Source organism: Fukomys damarensis, unplaced genomic scaffold (assembly GCF_012274545.1).
Source record: "Fukomys damarensis isolate Sample0158 unplaced genomic scaffold, DMR_v1.0_HiC HiC_scaffold_35, whole genome shotgun sequence".
Lineage (NCBI taxonomy): Eukaryota > Metazoa > Chordata > Mammalia > Rodentia > Bathyergidae > Fukomys > Fukomys damarensis.
Genome location: NW_022900947.1, coordinates 10349659 through 10367589, shown reverse-complemented (window position 1 = coordinate 10367589; position 17931 = coordinate 10349659). Strand labels below are relative to the sequence as shown.

Sequence of the window (17931 nt, the reverse complement as noted above, 5' to 3'; positions counted from 1 at the left end):
GGGTGTACGAGAATTTTATATTTCAAGTGAACTCATGGCCCAAAATGGCTGCTGGAGCTCCAGCTATCAATCCAAATTCTGGTCAGCAAGTAGGTGGAAGAAATGAAGAATAAGACACTCATTTCCTCTAAGGAACTCCTAGATTGCATATACCATCTTTGTTTAATTCTGCTGCGCCATAATTTAGTTGTATGGGTCACTTCACTACAAGGAAGACTGGGAAATGTGATCTGTACTTGAGAAGGTCATGAGTTCCAATCTCTGTGAATACAGGGAGATGGAGACCAGGGCTATCAGCGGATAAGGAAGTCTTGGCCACTGTCTTTATTATTTGTGTGCTGCTCCAAGACTATTCAGGGCCAGTTTTATTGCAAAATGCCAGTCACTTTCCAAAGTCAAGTTGCGGGAGAGAGCAGAATGCTTTCTTCCTTGAGGGAAAATTGCTGAGGGATTTAATATAACTTGGAGCTGTGTGCCCCCCACCCCTTGCTTTATAATGGGGATGGGACCCCGGGACAGCTTCCTGCTCAACCTTAGACAGGGGGTCCCTCCGGAGAGGCCTCCTGTGGGCCCCAGGAAACAGACTCTTTTTCCACTGCAACACACACGTCCCTCCTGCGGCCTCAGAGCATGCAGACTTCCCTGCTCTGCAGTGGGGACACCGGCGGCTTCCCTGCCTCCGGAGCAGTTCCGAAGCGTCTACCGGAGAGAGCCTCCTGCCCACGGCCCCCGGTGCCCCCAGATGTCGCCGCGAGCCCCGGTGTGCGGTTGCTTGTGCCTCGAACCCACCGCTCATCCTACATCTACATCGGGGCTTCCGCTTCCCACCTAGGGCCCCTGGGTAGGCGGCTCCCAGGACGCAGGGAAAAGCGCTCGCTGCGTTATTGGAAAGGCGGTGGCCCGTGACCCCAGGGAGAGGCACGGACCTCCATAGCTTCCTAACCCGGCCCCAGGGGTTTCTACAGACGCACCACCAGGGCAGAAAGAGCAAGTGTGTAAAACTGTGAGCGGATGAGCAGGGTGAGACCTCATGTTGCAGACGGACCAGCGAAAGCTGAACCCGCCTGTCCGGATTCCTGGGGGCGCCTCGGGCAGAGTCCTTCCTCCCGGGCAGGGCAGGAATCTGCGGGACAGGCCTTGTGACCAGCTGCTATCGGACAAGGCGAGTCCTCACCCCAAGATCCCAGGCAGACGGCCCGGAAGATGGAATCCACAGCCGCCTTGGGGAAGAGGAATTCTGTTCCTATTGACTGCATCAGGGAAGGGGCTGTGAGCCGGAAATCACAAAAGCCAAAATAGGCCTGTCCTTCTACCAGGCCTTCTGCTGATGGGTCAGCAGCCAGGCTTTCATTGTGTTTGTTTTTGCTGCCAGGGATGGAAGTCGGGACTTTGCACTTGGCAGGCTGCAGCACCGCTGAGCTAAATCCAGGCTTTTCACAGACTGGCCCTCTAGGTGCATGACCCAAGCGTGGCAGGGTGGATCTTTTCCTAGGCCGAGGAGCAGCTCCCCCAGACCTCTCCCTCCCACACCCACCTGCCCCTCAGATTTCATTCAGGATGAAATCTTAGTGTCCCCCAAGGTGGGTCAGAAGCCAAGAGCCCTGAGCTGAGGCGCCTGGAGCCTCAGTGCCATGCCCCTGCAATCTGTGATCACAAAATATGGCTGGGCTCAGCTGTTTAAATAAAACACTAACAAATTCATTACAGGAAAAGACGCGTTGCCCCGCTGGGGGTTTAGCTCCGTGGTGCCACCACCTTCCTCACAAGCGCAAGGTCCCAAGTTTGATCACTGGTACCCAAAAATAAAAAATTTAAAAATTAAAGACCTTCGATCCTCCTCCTGCAAAGTGCTCTGCAGACCTGGAGACACTGCTCCCACTGTGCCTGACACTTCCGCAGCAGCTCCAGGGGTGCTCCTTTGTGTGTGGAGATCGCTGGGGCTGCTGAGCTCCGCACAGAGAGGCGGCTCCTGAAGGCGGGGGCGTCCTCACCCTCCTTACTCACAGCGTCTGGCTCTGCATGGCTTCTGGCTCTTCCCCAACGTCAAAATAACCGTGACAGCCCGGGATTTAGCTCAGTGGTTACGCCGCCTGCTTCACAAGCGCAAGATCCCGAGTTCCATCCCTGGTACCAAAAACAACAAAATAACCATGAAAGGTGAATGTTTTCAATCAGTTCAGGACATCGAGGCAGCCCTGACAGCACCACTAAAGACAGGACCGAGGACTTCGCTTCCAGAAGTGCCTCAGAAAGTGTGCGGAGAGCTGGAATGAGCCGGGGGAGAGTTTACAGGGGCACTCATGGCAATGTGATTTCAGGATTCATCGTAGTCTTTTATCATACCTCGTAGCACGCAGAATCCCGCTGCCTGCGCTGCCAGCTTCAAGGGCCAGGTGCCGGGGCGGCTGTGGAGAGAGGCAGCTGGGCACGAGGGGTGCAAAAGCTGGGCCGTGCTCTCCACCAACTCTGTGTTGGCACAGGTGCGCTCAGGGCCCATCTGGAGGGAAGGTGACTGCGGCTTATGCTTTAGTCGCCGCAGTCTGGGGAGGCAGGCTCTCTGGGTTTCCAGGGTGTGCCGGCGGGGAGCCCTTCACCCAGCTCTCAGGCATCCGTGATCCAGAGTTTGAGAACCCCTGGGGCAGATGTCCCTGAGGATTCTCAAGCCTGGCCTCACTCCGTCCTGACTGACAGGCAGGAGGCGAGGAGGTGGGAGCGCGTACAGGAGCTGGGAGAGAGAGCCCAGACTCAGGCCCAGGGGAAGCAGCAGGAGTCCTCCGTGCGCTCCCGGGCGCTCCTGTTTTTCTCACTCCCTGCCAGGGAGCTGTGGGTTTCCTGTGGATGCCGAAACCCAGGAGGAGAAAATCTCTCACTTAGAGCCAGGAACACGCTCACCTCTTCCCTCTGCATCTCCAGCCCCTTTTATAAAAAATTTTTGAGATAGGCTCTCACTGAGTCACTAAGTTGCTCAGGCTGAGCTCAGACTTATGATCCTCCTGCCTCTGCCTCCCAGGCAGCAGGAATTATGAGCACGTGAAGGCCCAGCTATAATCAGCCGCTTGTGGGAACTACCAAGGGGAGCCACCTTGGGTTGCTCCTCTCCAGCTGCTTGATGTTAGGGAGAGAGGTGCAGCTTGGGCTGAGTCATTTCCAATGCCGGATGGAGACCAAGGAGCTCCAAGTGTCCCCAAGTCTCTGAATACTTCAGGGGCCCAGGCTGGGATTGCAAAGCTGGAAAGGAGAGAAAGCAGCCGGCCAGAGAGCGCAGGTCCATGAAGGAGCTGCCGCTTCTCTGGGGAGCACAGCGGAGGAAGCGTCTACTGAGCAGTGATTGGCATGCGCTTTCATGAAATCCTGCTACTACCTCCGTTCCAGTGGGGTCCATGGTTAATTGAAATCCTGAGCAATCCGAGTCCAGATCCAAGATCACTCCGTATTTTGCAGACCGGAAACGCAGGTCAGTCAGGGGTTCTCCCTCCCGTGACTGCTGCATACTTTATGCCTCCGCTGACTCCACAGAAAGCAGACTTGGCCCCAGGACCCTGGCGCGGCGCGGCCAGAGTCCTCCATCACTTAGCGTGTGCTTGCGCCGTATACCTTCGTCAAGGCCGAGGGCAGCAGGGCACCCAGAGAGCTGGAGCCGGTGGACACCGCCTCAGGAAGCGGAGTAGAAGCTCTAGAAACCCAGAATGGCGCGCAGACGGGGACTCGGAGTGGCACCCGGAGGCTGCCTGGCTGGCTCGGGATCCGTCGATCGGCTAAGCTGCTGAACGGTACGACAGTGACTATTAACAAGTAACTCCGTGGCCCTCTCCTAAATTAAAATATCAAGCTCTCCGTGAATACATAGTCCAGTAAGCTCGGGAAAACAATAAATCACAGTCCACTGGACAGTGACAAGAATCTAAGATCCTGTCCTTGGCTGAGGGCAGAGGTGACACTCAGACTCCTGGATCTGGCAGGGGCCAAGGCCAGCCGGGAACTTCTAGCTTTGACCCCAGGTAGCATCGTCCACCACACAAAACAAGCGGTTTCCAAAAACTTAGGCTAACACCTGCACGTGGCTTCCTGGTCTCTTTGCTGTGTTCTGTTTATCTCCCTGGCTCCGGTACCTTGGGGAGGCGTCTGGCTGGTGTGTTCCCAGGCTTCCCAACCCGTCTCAAAGCTGACAGCAAGCTTTGCCTCTTCTGTCCGGGTTCCGCTGTGTCCTGAACACTTGGAGTAGTGACCTGGCAGGTGAAGAAAAGGTTAATCAACGTTTGTAAAAGGAAATCTGGGAAGGGGGGAGGAAGTGAATGAAGCCCCATCCCTGGCTGCTGTGTACCAAGAACTCTCGATTTGATCATCCTGCCTTTTCTTTCTTGTTAATTTACACCTTGCTTTATTTCTAAAATGCAGCCACATGCATGGTAAGACCTATTTCCAGTGAGGAAACTCAGACACGGAAAGGGAAAATGGTCAGGACTCAACCAGCGTGTAGCAGGGCAGGATATGAATCTGGTACTGGTTCTTGTGCCGGCCATACTCTCCCCTCTAAGCAATCTGCTGGTGGAGATGAAGCACTCATTCCTTCAACGCCTATTTATTGAGTGTCAGCTCTATGCTAGGCATAGCTCTGGGCTTTTGGGTTATTTCAGTAAACAGCACAAATCAAACTCCCTGCTCTTGCAGAACTTAACATTTCATAGAGATCTAAGATTTCAGCCATGGGTAACCCAGGAAAGAGCAATGGGGTCAATATGAAGGCAGAGGGCCCTCTGGGGCTGTGGTCCTGGGCTGAGCTCCACTGTCTGACTGCTGGGCTGAGCTTTGTGGACAGGGCAAGGGCAGGGTCTCTTCCCCGCCCATTCCCACAGGAAATCCAAGCTTCAGAGTCTTCTGATCAGAATCACATCTGGAATCCAGTGAGCCAGTTCCCAGGCTGCTTATGAATCTCTAGAAACTTCATACCTGCCTCGAGCTCTGGCGTAGTTTAGATTTGGAGAGGGGGCATTCTGGCCAGGTCTGTTCAGCAGGCCTTGCAGTCCCAGGTCGGGGACTTTGGAAGAATCTGAGTGGGTGAGGGCTCGGCTGTTGGTGTCCTGTCTGGGCCTTGACTCAGCCCAGCAGAAGGCTTCCTTAGCAGTGTTGCAGGACACAGGTGTCAGAGCAGGAGCCTAAGAGCACATGGGACTCTGTAACCTTTGATAGCTTCCCTCATCGCTTGAGATGGTCACGACCCTCCAGCCTGCCGCTCTAGAGTCATCCGTTGTCATTGTACACTACCATCACATCCTCCCCTTAATGGCCGACTGCGATCACACCTGTGGGTGCTGAGCTTTCTGCCCAGATGCCCTTGGCCTTGTCCTGTCCTCTGTCCTGTGAGCTCCTCATAATGAGGCAGCTGCAGCACCACAAACCCAGCGGCCCCTCCATCCCCCCGGCTCTACTGTGCTCTCCCGAGTCAGGGTAAGTTTACCTCACACCTGCCTGTTGGTGCAGTGTGGAATTTGCTCACTGGATTGTGCCATTCTCCGAGGTCAATCTTGGTGTTGTCAACCTAAACGGCGGCAGAGAGAGGCTCTGTGCTTCGCGGTGGGAATCTGGGTGCCATGGTAAATGATGGGAGTGTTCAGGGAGGCAGAGGGAGACCAGAGTGTTTAACATAAGAGGAGCGTTGCAGGAGTTGCTTTGAAACAATTACCCTTGGCTTCAAGGATCAATAAGGGTGGCATCGTTCCAAGGTTGAACAGGCAGTTGCTAAGCAGACGTCTCTGTAGAAGCGTATTTGTGCAAGGTTGTGGTGGCCTTTGTGCAAAGTTGTGGTTTTGACAACCTCCTCTCTTGAAAGTTCCTGTCGCTAGGCAATCTTCTCCAGGACCTGCCCTTGGGAGCCTTCGCTGAATCGATTAGTGTGCGTGTGTGTGACACGAGTGGCTCCATTCTGCTTGTGATAACTTCCCCACTGCGAATCACTCTGCGTCCTGAGAGCCCAGAGGAGCAGCATGCGGGGCCAGGCTCTGAGAAGTCCCCAGAGTGTGGCTGCGCTGGGGTTGCGGTGCTGTATGCAAGGCCCTAGGTTTGATCTCCAGCCCTGCAATAAATAAGTAAATAAACATCAAACATTTTTAAAAGGGAATTTGTTTAGTGAGTGAAAGCTCTGGCCTGGGCTGGTCTGCAGCAAGGGTCCATACAAAGGTGGATGGGAAAAAAGTAAAACAAAAATTTACTACATGTGACACCTTTCCAAAAAACTGGATGGGGTGCCCTGGCAGCTCACCTGCTATGGACAAAAATATTTAATGCAGTACTTAAAAAGTCTGCACTGATGCCCAGAGCTCCATGAGAACCCATCTCAAAATGTCAAATCAACATGGGCTCTGCCCCTAGTCCTGGCACTAAGTACTGAGCACAGTCCATGCTGAGTGGAGGTCCTGCCACTGTGAGACTGGACAGGAGGACAAGGACAGAAAGGGGAGAGAAGGGGCCAGAGACCTGGAAGGTGGTGAGTTTATCAATCGGGGCCAACCAAGCCACTTCTGGCTGATCTTCAGTAAAAGCAACGCATGGGTGGCTCTGGGCCTTTCCAGGCCAAGGGGGGCCAAGGCCCAGTTGGGGCGCTGTGGCTGGCACCTGGCCCTGCCCACACTGCTGCTACTCCTGATGATCTCATTGCCTGACTGTCCTCCCTGTGTCAGAGTCCTATGCACGAGAGGCTGCATCCTCAGTGGGGCCAGGCCCGCGGGTGTCCCAGTGAGAGGGACGTCGCTGTCACTGCGGCAGGTACTGCAGCCTGAGTTCCATCACTGGCCCACAAGAGGGAGTCTGTCTGGCTGGAAAAGGGGTGCATGGTGGCCATAGGTTACTAAACAAAGGACACAAAATAAAGGGAACATTGGATTTTCCTGTATGGCAGCTGTTTAAAGTTATTAGTTAAAATAGACAACTCTGGAGACGGAGCTTTGAAAGGAATGCTTTAGAACAAGTTCCACAGAGCCTTCCCTTCCTCCCTTCCTCCCTTCCTCTCTTCCTTCACCCGTTCTTTCCTTCTTTCCTTCCTTCCCTTTCTTCCTCTCTCTTTCCTTCCCTCCCCCTCCTCCTCCCCACCTCTCTCCTCCCTCTCCCTCTTCCTTTTTTCTTCTCTTGGATCACTCCAGGATTGCTTCCAGGACTTCCTCGGATCCCCCCAGCCTTCAGCTGCTGCAGTCCCCGATGTGAAGAGGTGTGGTGTTTGCAGAGAACACGGACACACCATCCTGCAGCCTTTAAGTCCTCTGTTGATTACCTGTAATACCCGGTGCAATTTCAGTGCTGTGTAAAGGGGTTTTATGTTGTCTTGCTTAGGAAAGAAAGGCAAGGAAGACTTCTGTGCATGCTCATAGTGTGTCCGCGCCACACCTACTGTGTAGTGCTCATCGGCATCTTCCATCTGTGGTTGGCTGAGCCTGTAGACCTGCAGCCTGACTGTGCTGATTCGGCTTCACTTCCAGGAGTGTGTGGCCCAGGTGTGCATGTGAAGGCCAGGGCACTCGTGGGTGCTTTTCCATGGGGAGGGCAGCCATGGAGAAGGGTTGCCTTACCCTGCACAGTGTACTGTTGCCAGAAGGCTGCTCATCCTGGCAAGGGTCAGAGCTTCACCGTCATTTGGGCTGCTGGTAGCTTCATGCTGTTACTTTACTCACCTTGCCCAATCAGCCACAGACCATGAGTCAGGAGTCCGAGTAGGTCACTGTGCTGCCCTTGGGTCAGAAGAGGTAGAGTGGTCAGGAGGAGAAAGCAGCCTCCTCCCATGTACCCCTCTGATGCCCAGGTGACACCACCAGGGGAAGCTCAAGGGGACACAGGAAGTCAGGTGTCCCGTAGGCGACTCAAGCCCAGATGGGTACTCACTGTTGCTTGGCTCTGAATCGCAAATGAGTTGTCCCTTACGAGCTCTGGAGATGTCAGATGCTTTCCTTGCAGAAGGAACAATGTGTTGAATATGGCTGCAAACAGCCATATGACAGGCTTTCTCTTTGTTGCCACCTTGGGTCCTCTGGCCAGATTTGACCTCCTACGTAATGTGAACCACACCTTCCCGGTAGCTCTAGACAGGCTGCGGGCACCTGCATTGCCCAGTATTCCAGTCACTGGCTTCCTTTCTCCTTTCTGTAGTGGAGAATTTGAAACCTGCCTATGAGGGATCCCCAGAGTCCCGTACCCAGCTTCAGACATGGTCCTGCCTGAAGTCAGTGCACCTTGCCAGGCTCACTAGTACCTTCGCATCTCCAGGGCTCCTCCCTCAACAGGGGGGTTTTCGTTGAAATGCCGTTTTCACTTCCCTTGGGGTTTTCTCCCCTCTTCCAGTTAGGTATCCCTAAAAGCAATGAATTCTCTCTTTAGGTTTTTGCATTTTAGTACTTTAAGCATCATTAAATGGCTCTTGAAATATTATGCAGAACGATATGCATATAGTCGTTCACTTCTACAAATTCTTAACTCTGTTCTTTGGTCTCCGTTCATCTCTACCCTGTTGTCAGGGGCCTTGTGTCCCAGCTCTTTGATCATTGCTTTATTGTATTTTGACAGAGCCAGAGATTTGTTGAAGTTCTTCATCTTGCATTGTCTTTCTAGATAATTATCTTTTAAATCTACCACCACCGTACTTAGTAGAGTTTAACTGACCAACTCTGTAGTATGTGAGCAAAGAGTTTCTTTTTGGGAACAGGTCCCTAAATGTCAAAGACAGGGCCTACCTGCTGTAGACTAAATGCTTAGCCTTGCCATGCGTGACAGTTCAGATCTATAATCCTAGCTGCTCAGGAGGCTTAGGTAGGAGGATCAAAACTTTGAGGCTAACTTGGGCAACTTAGCAAGAGCTTGTCTCAAAATAAAAACTAAAAAGGGCTGTGAGTGTAGCTCAGTGGATGAGTGCTTGCCTAGCGTGCACCAGGTCACTAATACTGCAGAAAGAAAAGAAGAAAGGGAGGGAGGGAAGGGAGAGGAAGGAAAGACAACCCCAGTTTCTTGGTGTGGCTTCCTAGGAGGGAGCTCTGTGGACTGGACAGGCCTTTGTTTTGATGGTCTTCTCTCTTCTACCATCTTCTCGCTTCTCACCTGCTCAGGTCTAGTTTAAAACCCTTTCCCAGTGAGACCTCCTCCAATCTCCCACTCTGAAGTCTCTCTTCTTTATGCTCTTGCTCTGCTTCCGAGCTCTGACTGACTTCCCATGTGTATGGGTGCGTGTTTTCATGTCTGTTGTGTATCGTCCATTCTCCTGACTAGAACAGTGGCTCCATGAAGCAAAGGGGCATTGCCCTGTTCACGAGCAGATCTCAAGAGAGAGTTCCCACCAGGCTGGTTGGAGCATGCCGTGGACACTCAGGAACTGCTGGATGAATGAATAAGTGAGTTTGTGTCTCCTACAAATAATCACTGAGCAATAATTTCTAAAGCACTTTCTTGAGATTTTGCTCCTTAAGAGCTGGATTAGCAGTGTGGTTGAAGGTCTGGCCTTTCAGGTTGGTGGGCTAGAGCAGACTCTCCCACAACCGTAGAAGGAGCCAACTCTGCTGACACTTGATCTGGTCCTCCAGGTGGTGGGACAGAAGCTTTCTTTTGTTTAAGCCACCCCACCTGTGTTACTGTGTCATGGCGGCCCCAGGACACCAATACCGACAGACATCTTGCTACGTGGTTCCATGACACGACGCACACGGACATGTCTTCCTACACAGCGCTCCACTCCACACGGAAGTGTTGATTACGCCCACTTTTCTTCCTGGACTGTGGACTGCATGGGGCAGGACCACCTGAACTCCAACACCTAGCACCGTCCTGGCACCTACTGGATACTCAACATATTTTTGTTTACTTTACTTAAGATAATACTTTCTAGTGTTATCTTGAATAGTAAGTGAAATATATACGTAAGGTGCTTAAAATAATGGCTGTACTCATGAACGGTAACTATTGTTCTTATTATGGAAGTAAGAGAGTAGAACCTGGGTCTGTGAGTCTCAGCGTCCTCCTCTGATTGTGGAGATAACAATGCCCACCTCGTGAGGCTTTCACTGAATAAGGGAATGTGTACCCATTTACAGCGGCACAGATCATAACAGCAAAATCTTGGAAGTGGTCTATGTGTCCATCAGCAGATGAGTGGATAAAGGAAAGGTGGTCTTTACACACGAAGAGTACTACGCTGCCATAAAGAAGGGTCAGTTTGAGTCACCTGTAGGAAAATGAACTCGCCTCGAGACCATAACGTCAAGTGAAACAAACCTGACCCACAAGCCTAAGTCGTACATGGTTTCTCTTATATGAGAAATCCGAAGTATAAATAGAAGAGCAAAATAAAAGACAGATAAGAAGTAGAGAGGTGGAGCTTTCTTGAACGGGAGGGAGACGAAGAGATGGAGAGGGTGAGGAAAAGAGAGGCAGGGGATGAGGAAGGAGTGAAGATGCGTCCTGTCCACCACCCGCTCCGCTCGAGGGACGGAAAAATTACGCACCGCAAGTGGACCCGTGTAAAAGGTTAGAAAAATCTTTAAAAAAATAATTAAATAAGAGGATTGTTGAAATTACTTCACTCAGTGCAAGTAGAAAGTCAATGAGGGGCCCTAACAGGTATACAGAACTGCCCCTTGGATGCTCTTCATCGATCTTTGAAAGCATTTCTGCTGTTGCTGCATTGACTTGTCTTCTTAAGAGCGTGTGACTTCATTTTGTTGTGCCTTCCATTCTTCAGACGTTCACCGAAGGCCTATTATGTGCTAAGCAATTTCCCACAGTGGGTGTCACAGTTTGAATCCCTCCAAAAAACTCATGATGAAATTTAATCCCCATTGGATTAAATACCATCCCGTTGGATGGGATGGTATTAGGCGAGGGGTCTTGTCTCAGGCGGGGCTGGTCTGATGGCTGGATCAGCGCTGTCATCCCGGGCTCCGGTTGGTGACAGGGACATGTAGCTTTGGTGTAGAAGGAGCTCTGCCGGGTTCCTGCATGCTCGCTTGCCTCCTGCTATGGGATGACACAGCACGAAGGTCCTTAGCAGAGGGAGCCCCTCTCCCTCCTGGAGTCCCAGGCCTTCAGAATCTTGAGCCAAAGAAACTACTGTCTGTAATCTACCCAGTGGGGGAGGGGGATCCCATGATAGCTGTGGAAATGGACTAAGACAGGGTTTGAATTAGTCAGCTTTCTCATCCTTGAAACACAACACCTGACACCCACAAGATAAATGAGGAAAGGTTTAATTAGGTTCATAATTTGAGGGATTCATTCCAGGGTTGGCCAGCTCCAGGGCAGGAACATCACAGCAGACAGACGGTGTCGCAGAGCAGAGCTGCCTAGTGCACTGCAGTCAGGAGGCAGGGGACAATGGCAGAAAGGAAGGGGATGGGACCAGACACAGACCCAAGGCCAGGCCTCCATGACCATCCAACAGAAGCTCCACTCCACTACCCCAGGCGATTCCAAGGCCGAACAGTGTGACCACGCCAGTAGTCTGCTGCTATGTCACTCCCAGACCCCACAAACTTTCCCTTCTGTGTTGTTCCACGAGCCGAGCGTCTTGATGAGAAGTCTGAAATCTGTCTCTTTTGTGACACCGGGCAAGTCACTTATCCTCTGTGTCTCAGCTTTTCTGCCTGTCCAATGGACCTCATAATAACTCGCTAGGTTTGTTTTGAGGGTTACAAAAGAAAGTAAGTCATCATCAACTCCAGAAATTCTGTAACCAGAGAAGCAGAACTTACCTGCTCACAGGGTCAGGTAAGCAGCATAGTGGCCCAGCAGCATCAGTGAGCAGGTAAGGACCCTTCTGTTCATGACCACAATCCTTAGCATTTGACAGAACTGCTCCCTGGGACCCCTGGGAATATATACGAGAAGATCCCACTCAACTCAAAAGAAATTTCACTTGTGACTTAGAAAGAAAATCTGGGGCCGAGGATGTAGCTCAGTGGTTCCACTGTCAGTCTCACAAATATGAGGACCCGAGTTTGATCACTGGCTTAAAAACAAAGAAAGAAAAGAAAATCAAACCCTAAGCTTTGAATGCTTTTGACTATCATGGTTAGGGGGACATCTGCAGGGGGAGATGCCACAGATGTCTTTAAACATCCTGCTGTGCACAGGACTGCCAAGCAAGGAGTTATTCAGCCCCCAATATCAATAGTGCTGAGATTTAAAAAACCCTGAACCACACCGGGTTTCTCAACTTATAATCGTTCTTCCTTCCATGATGTTAAAACAATTTTGGAAATCTCAGTCCAATTTTGCCAGTGTTATTGGATCATGCAAGGCAGCCTATTTCTTCCCCCACCTCCAAACATAGCTCTTGTGAGTATCCTCCATTTATCCAGTCCTGCTCCGGTGCTATAATGATGGATGTTTTGTCAATGTTTGAACTTGTTTCCCACCTTCCCTGATTTTTAAGGACCTCGTGTTTGTGTTAAGGGTGCAGCTCAGCGGCAGAACATGTGCTTAGCATGTGCGAGGCCCCGGTTTGGATCCCCAGTACCACAAAACAAAACAAAACAGCCAGTGGACAAAACCAAAAAACCCTTATGCTTATCAGTTGAAAAGCAGCAAATCATTCTGTGTTCTCAGCAGATAAAAGGAATTCCTTGCAATCTAGCTCTTTTAATATTTCTCTTTTGTGTCTAGCAGTTGCTTAAAAGTTTGAGTAAACGATTGTGCAAAACAGTGTTGTTGGGGGAGAATTAGAAGTTGCCGGGAAGATTTGGTGAAGGCTAAGGCAGCGAAGAGGATGCTACCACAACCCCAGGTCAATATTAGCACCTCTTGAAAGGCCGAGAAGTAACTGTTGACTTCACCTTTCCAGCATTTCTTCGTATTTTACTTCAAAAATCAGTTCCATAATGCTTAACATTTGCTATTTATCTCCCCGGAGGTGAGAAGTGATGAGGCCCATTGTAGCTTCTAAATTATAATTTTCGAGGAATTATAAACACGACTCGCATGCAAATATACAGTGAACAAATGAAAGATTTCACTCAGTGTGTCAGTGAAGGAGGGAACCACAAAGACGTTATGACTGGACTAGTTCCAAGAACATTTTGAAGAGCAGATATTCGTGTACTCAACTAGAAATCTGAAAAGGAGATTTTTAACATGTGTAAAACTCATCAGTATTTTCAGATATGATGATACGTACAGAGTAGTAGTTCTTTAAGGAAAGCAGTAATGCAACTATTCCTGGGAGAATGAGACTGCTTTCCACAGAGGTAAGTTTTGAGGTTGCACAAATTACAAGTTCCTGTCTAAATGCGTATGGGTTATGAAAAAAGCAGATAAGTCTAGAATCAGTACAGGCGCACTCTCCTGCCTACCCCTGCAGCCCTCTCATGCTTCAGTTAGAAGGAAGCTCATTTTCCTTGAGGAAAGTGAGATGAAGGACGCTGACATTTTATAAAATTCTCTGCCTGTCTGCTGCTCCTGTAGTTACTAAAGGCACCCCAGAGGCTCGGCTTGAGTTAATGCTTACTAAACGTGATGTCGGAGCAAAAGGCACAGGGGAAAGCTGGTCTGGGAAGGGAGGCATTTATCTGAGGAGCTCATGACTAGAAGACAGGTTCTAATGCACAGAGCATGGAAGGGGACCATGCCTGCTCCGTTAAACTGTGATTAAGTTTTCCAACTTCTCCCTACCTCTCACCCCTGAGGCTCTGCCATGGCGTGGTCCCTTTCAGTTCTTTTCTCCCTTTATTCAGACTAGATGAGAGTTTTCACTTCCTCTGCCTTTGAATTAGTGCACAATGGGCTTGACTGGTGAATTACAAATCATACCTGAGGGTGCTGAAATTACAAGAAGAGTGTTTTATTGGCTTTTGGTTATTAAATACCAGCAGTGTTACTTTTGGCATTCAAGCCCAGAGGCAGGAGAGAAAAACAAGCAAGAGGAACAGAACATCGTCAGGTAAAACATTTACAAGAGAGACATGGCTGCATGAAGTTCCCTCACCCCTGCTGTTACACAAATCTCAGTCTTACCAGGGCAGAGCAGTGTTAAGACGAGGAGATTCTTTCTCTGAAAAGTTGTATGCCATCATGTTTTTCACTGATACAAAGAGTATTTTCATTGCTAAACACATTTATTTTGCTGCAATTGATCATAAATAAGTCACTAAAAGTTTCAGTCTGCCACAGATGCATCTGGATCATGTGCTGTCCATCAGGTGGCATCTCGCACAATGTACCATTTTTCACCCCAGTCACAGCGCATGCATGCACACACACACACACACACACGTCTCCCAGGTATTGCTGATTGATGACTGCTTCCCAATCCAGGCTCAAAACAGTTGGTTTGGGCCCTCCAGGGTCCGTGTCCCTCTTCAGTCCCAGGTAAATGGGAACAAGGTCCCAGCAGGTGGCACACTGGTCACCCTAGGAGGGCTGTGGTGGCCTTGCTTGGCTCTTTTGCTGAGATTCACCATGGCGACCGCGGGCAGCACAGTGAGGACCCCAGAGTGGCAACTGAACTGGGAATCTGCAAAGCCGAACTTGTTATTGAACATGTTATTCATGGTAGATAGTGTCACGTTAACTAGCATAATGTACTCATAAACCTATTTTGTGGTAGTCCTAATGACTCAGAGAAAAATGGCTAACACCCTCATGAGAAAGGGCTTGTCAAGGTGAGAGGGGATTATGGAGAAGTTGGTGATGACCTCGTCTACTCCGACAATAACTAACCTGAGTTAACACCACTTCCTGGAGTCGGGGACCAACCCCCTCCCCGGCCTTGGACATGTTAAACAGCCCCTTCACTGGGCTGCCCTCATTTTTTTCTTTATCACGGTGACTGTTCTGCCTATGGAGCAGCTGTCCACTCTGCCTTCGGTAGTGATGGGAAGAGCCTGTGTCTGTGACATCTGGAATGGCAGCCATGAGCCCTGCATGGTCGCCAAGCAGGCCTGAGACACCAGTGAGAACTGTGAAGCCCAGGGCCGCACCAGCAAAGCAGAGCCCACGAGTCTCGTGTCCCGCCGCCCTTTCCGAAGACCTCACTGTCTCAGGACTAGACTTCTCTCATGCAGGACAAATGAGTGATTTCGGAAAGGAACATCTACTTTTGCAACTCAGGACTATGAATATGTGAATGGGAGTAGACATCATCACCCTCTCTGATCTTGCAGACAGCAAGTGAATAGACATTTATTCGCCCTGTAGGTTCGGGGCTCCCGGCCGAATCACACAGAACAAATCGTACGATTTTATCACTGACTACCAAGGCTGCCCAGAAATATCTCACCCATGTCATCCGTACGGGTTCTGTTTTACTTATCGAATATCTACAATGGTCCAGGTCAAGCAGGTGCTGGAAAATGCATTCCAAACAGTTGAAGCATTCAGTGCCCTATGAGAAGGCAGATGACCAATGCTTCCAGTCCAGTGCAGCAGTGGCCAGAGTTTTGCTTATTTCTTGGCATGCTGAGTCATGGGCTCCAGACGGCAGGGCTCCCGGGCTTCACTTACTACCTGTGTGATCTCAGGCAAATTACTGAACCTGTTTTAGCCTCATCTTCATGATGGAGATAATAACAACATGATTTCCTGCTCCTGTGGTTGCTAAGGTTACATAAAAACTCAATTAGAACATTTGGCAGAGTGGCCGGCTCAGAGTAAATGCTCATTACGTGTTGCTGCTCACCACTACTGCTATTCTTGTCCATTGAGATTATCATTAGGAAGGGAAACGAGCCTTGTGAATCGTAATTGTCTTCATTTTGCAGACAAGGGAGGCTGAGGCTCAGAGAGATGCAGCAGCTGAAGGGACAGTGATCAGTGGGACAGAACCAGACTTGGAGGCCCAGCAGAGAGAGTGGGTCTCACAGGAGAGAACTCACCTCAGTCTGAAGAGCAGGTGACCTGTGGGCCCAGAGCCTCAGGGGCTGTGGAGGGAAAATTCAGGACTGACTAGGAGCCAGTTTCAGTGCTACGAACCTTGCTGTGTGCTCTAGCATAATTTCAGAAGTTTCCTGAATTGCAATTTCTTGTCCTGGAACTATGCACATTTCAAGATCAACGTAAACTTTGAACGTAAACCATACTCCCTACTCCAGCACCTCCTTCATGTTAGATCCTAGGGTAGAAAAAGTGCTGCATAGCTAATGTTCCTTTCCACCGTCCCTCAGTCCATCCCTCCATCCCTCACTGCTTCTGATCTACTTTTGTCCATCCTTCCGTCGTCCGTCCATCTGCCAACTATAGCACGAGCACTGCCGAGTACTAGCACTGTCCTGAAAGTACTTTTCTTCCCTGAGTGTTATTTTTCCTACCAGACAGCGCAGTCATCCCTGGCATCAGGGGTGGGTTAATTCTGCGACCCCCCTCACATACAAAATCCTCAGGCGCCTATACCCCTCTTATAAAACGGCATAGTATTTGCATATAACCTATGCGACTTTTCAGGACACTTTAAATAACTCTAAATTGCTTCTGATACCTGGCACAATGCAAATGCTATATAAGTGTTATGATCAAAACATATGGTGGGTGCTGAAATTTTTAAAAATTCATTACCTTAAAACATGCGTTACTATTAATCCCCCTCAGAATACTCTTTCTCACTTCTGATACACTTATCCCGTTGTTCTTGTCACTTTCTGAAGTAGTTCTGGAAGTCTTCTTCCCTGAGCACTTTTAGTTATGCTGTTCTGGCTGCCTTGATGACCTGAATCAAATAAAAATGTCACCCTTACCCTTCATGGTCACTTTGCCTTTGGGGAAGAGCCAGAGGTTGCACAGTGCCAGGTCCCGTGAATAAGCTGGATGAGAACATAGGGTTTTTCCCAGCCTGCCCTTTCCTTAGAGGGCACACCGTACAGCAACCACCCTAGCTTTTAAAATCACACCTTGTGAGGACACTCACGAAAGAGCACTTCCAGAACTGCTTCAGAAAGTGGCAAGAACGAGGGATAAACCTGCTGGAAGGGAGGAATATTTTGAGGGGTCAACGTGTCTTTCTCTGTAATAAATTTTTTTCTTTAAATATTCGTTGTCTGTTTTGATCATACCTCATAAACACTAGTTATACTGTACAGTTCAGGGAATGATGACCAAAAAAAAAAAATTTAAAGGTCTGTATGCTAAGGACGCAACTATTTTCCACTCACTTCTCTCGAATCCACGGACGTGTGCAGACAAAAAGAGCCACTGTATTCTCAATTCCAGATAGCAAGTGGTGAGTGCGGACGTGGCGCCCGGTGTGAGCGGAGCCTCAAGGGTGCCTACTTCTGGCAGAAGCTTTCCACCCGCTCGGTGCGGCACCAGCTGGGTGAAGAGACAGACGTGCACCCAGCGGTAGGATGTGGTGTGCTCTGAACTATAGCAGACACCCTTTTCACAGCTCAACCCTTTTTATAAGTCCAGTAAGTAAGCAAGGCGAGGGACACTCACTAAAGAACCAAACTAGTTTTGTTGTATTTTGTGTGGGTGCAGCGAGGAGAACACAAGGCCAGGTGCATGGTACCCAAGAGCTAAACTACACCCCTAGCTCCTGTGGTTCAGCTTTGTTTTAGTTTTGCTTCACAAACAAGGCAAACAGAGTCTAAAGGCCCGGAGGAGTCTGGGGAAGCTCCTGGGAACCTGGGGTTTTCGGGAAGGTAGTCGAGGAGAGGGCTCTGAGCCGGCGCGGGGCGACAGGTCTCGAGCGGGGCGTTCAGGGGCCGGCTCTCAGCGCAGGAAGTAAAGTTCCGCCAGGTCCGGGTGGACGCGCTCGGGGCAGCCGGGCCTCCCGCTCGGCCAACCAATCAGAACGCGGCCGGAGGCCGAGGCTTAGCGATATTTAAATTACCGTGTGGGTCGGGACCCGGCACCTGGCCCCGCGCTCAGCTCGGCCACAGCCAGTGAGTACGTTTAAGGGTCACCCCCACCCCGCCGGCTCCATCTCTGGCTCTTGGTCGGGGGCAGGGGAGGCCGCCACAGGTCTTCGCCGGCTCCTGG

General features: G+C 50.3%; 1 protein-coding gene across 1 annotated transcript in view; it reads left to right on the top strand.

Annotated features, from left to right (window-relative positions):
- The first annotated feature begins 17692 nt into the window (after positions 1-17692).
- Positions 17693-17931, top strand: part of Prom1 (prominin 1) — a 101905-nt gene continuing 101666 nt past the window's right edge. The window contains exon 1 of the mRNA XM_010641872.3: positions 17693-17834. The gene's annotated coding sequence lies outside the window, so the exon portion shown is untranslated. The remainder of the gene's footprint in view (positions 17835-17931) is intronic.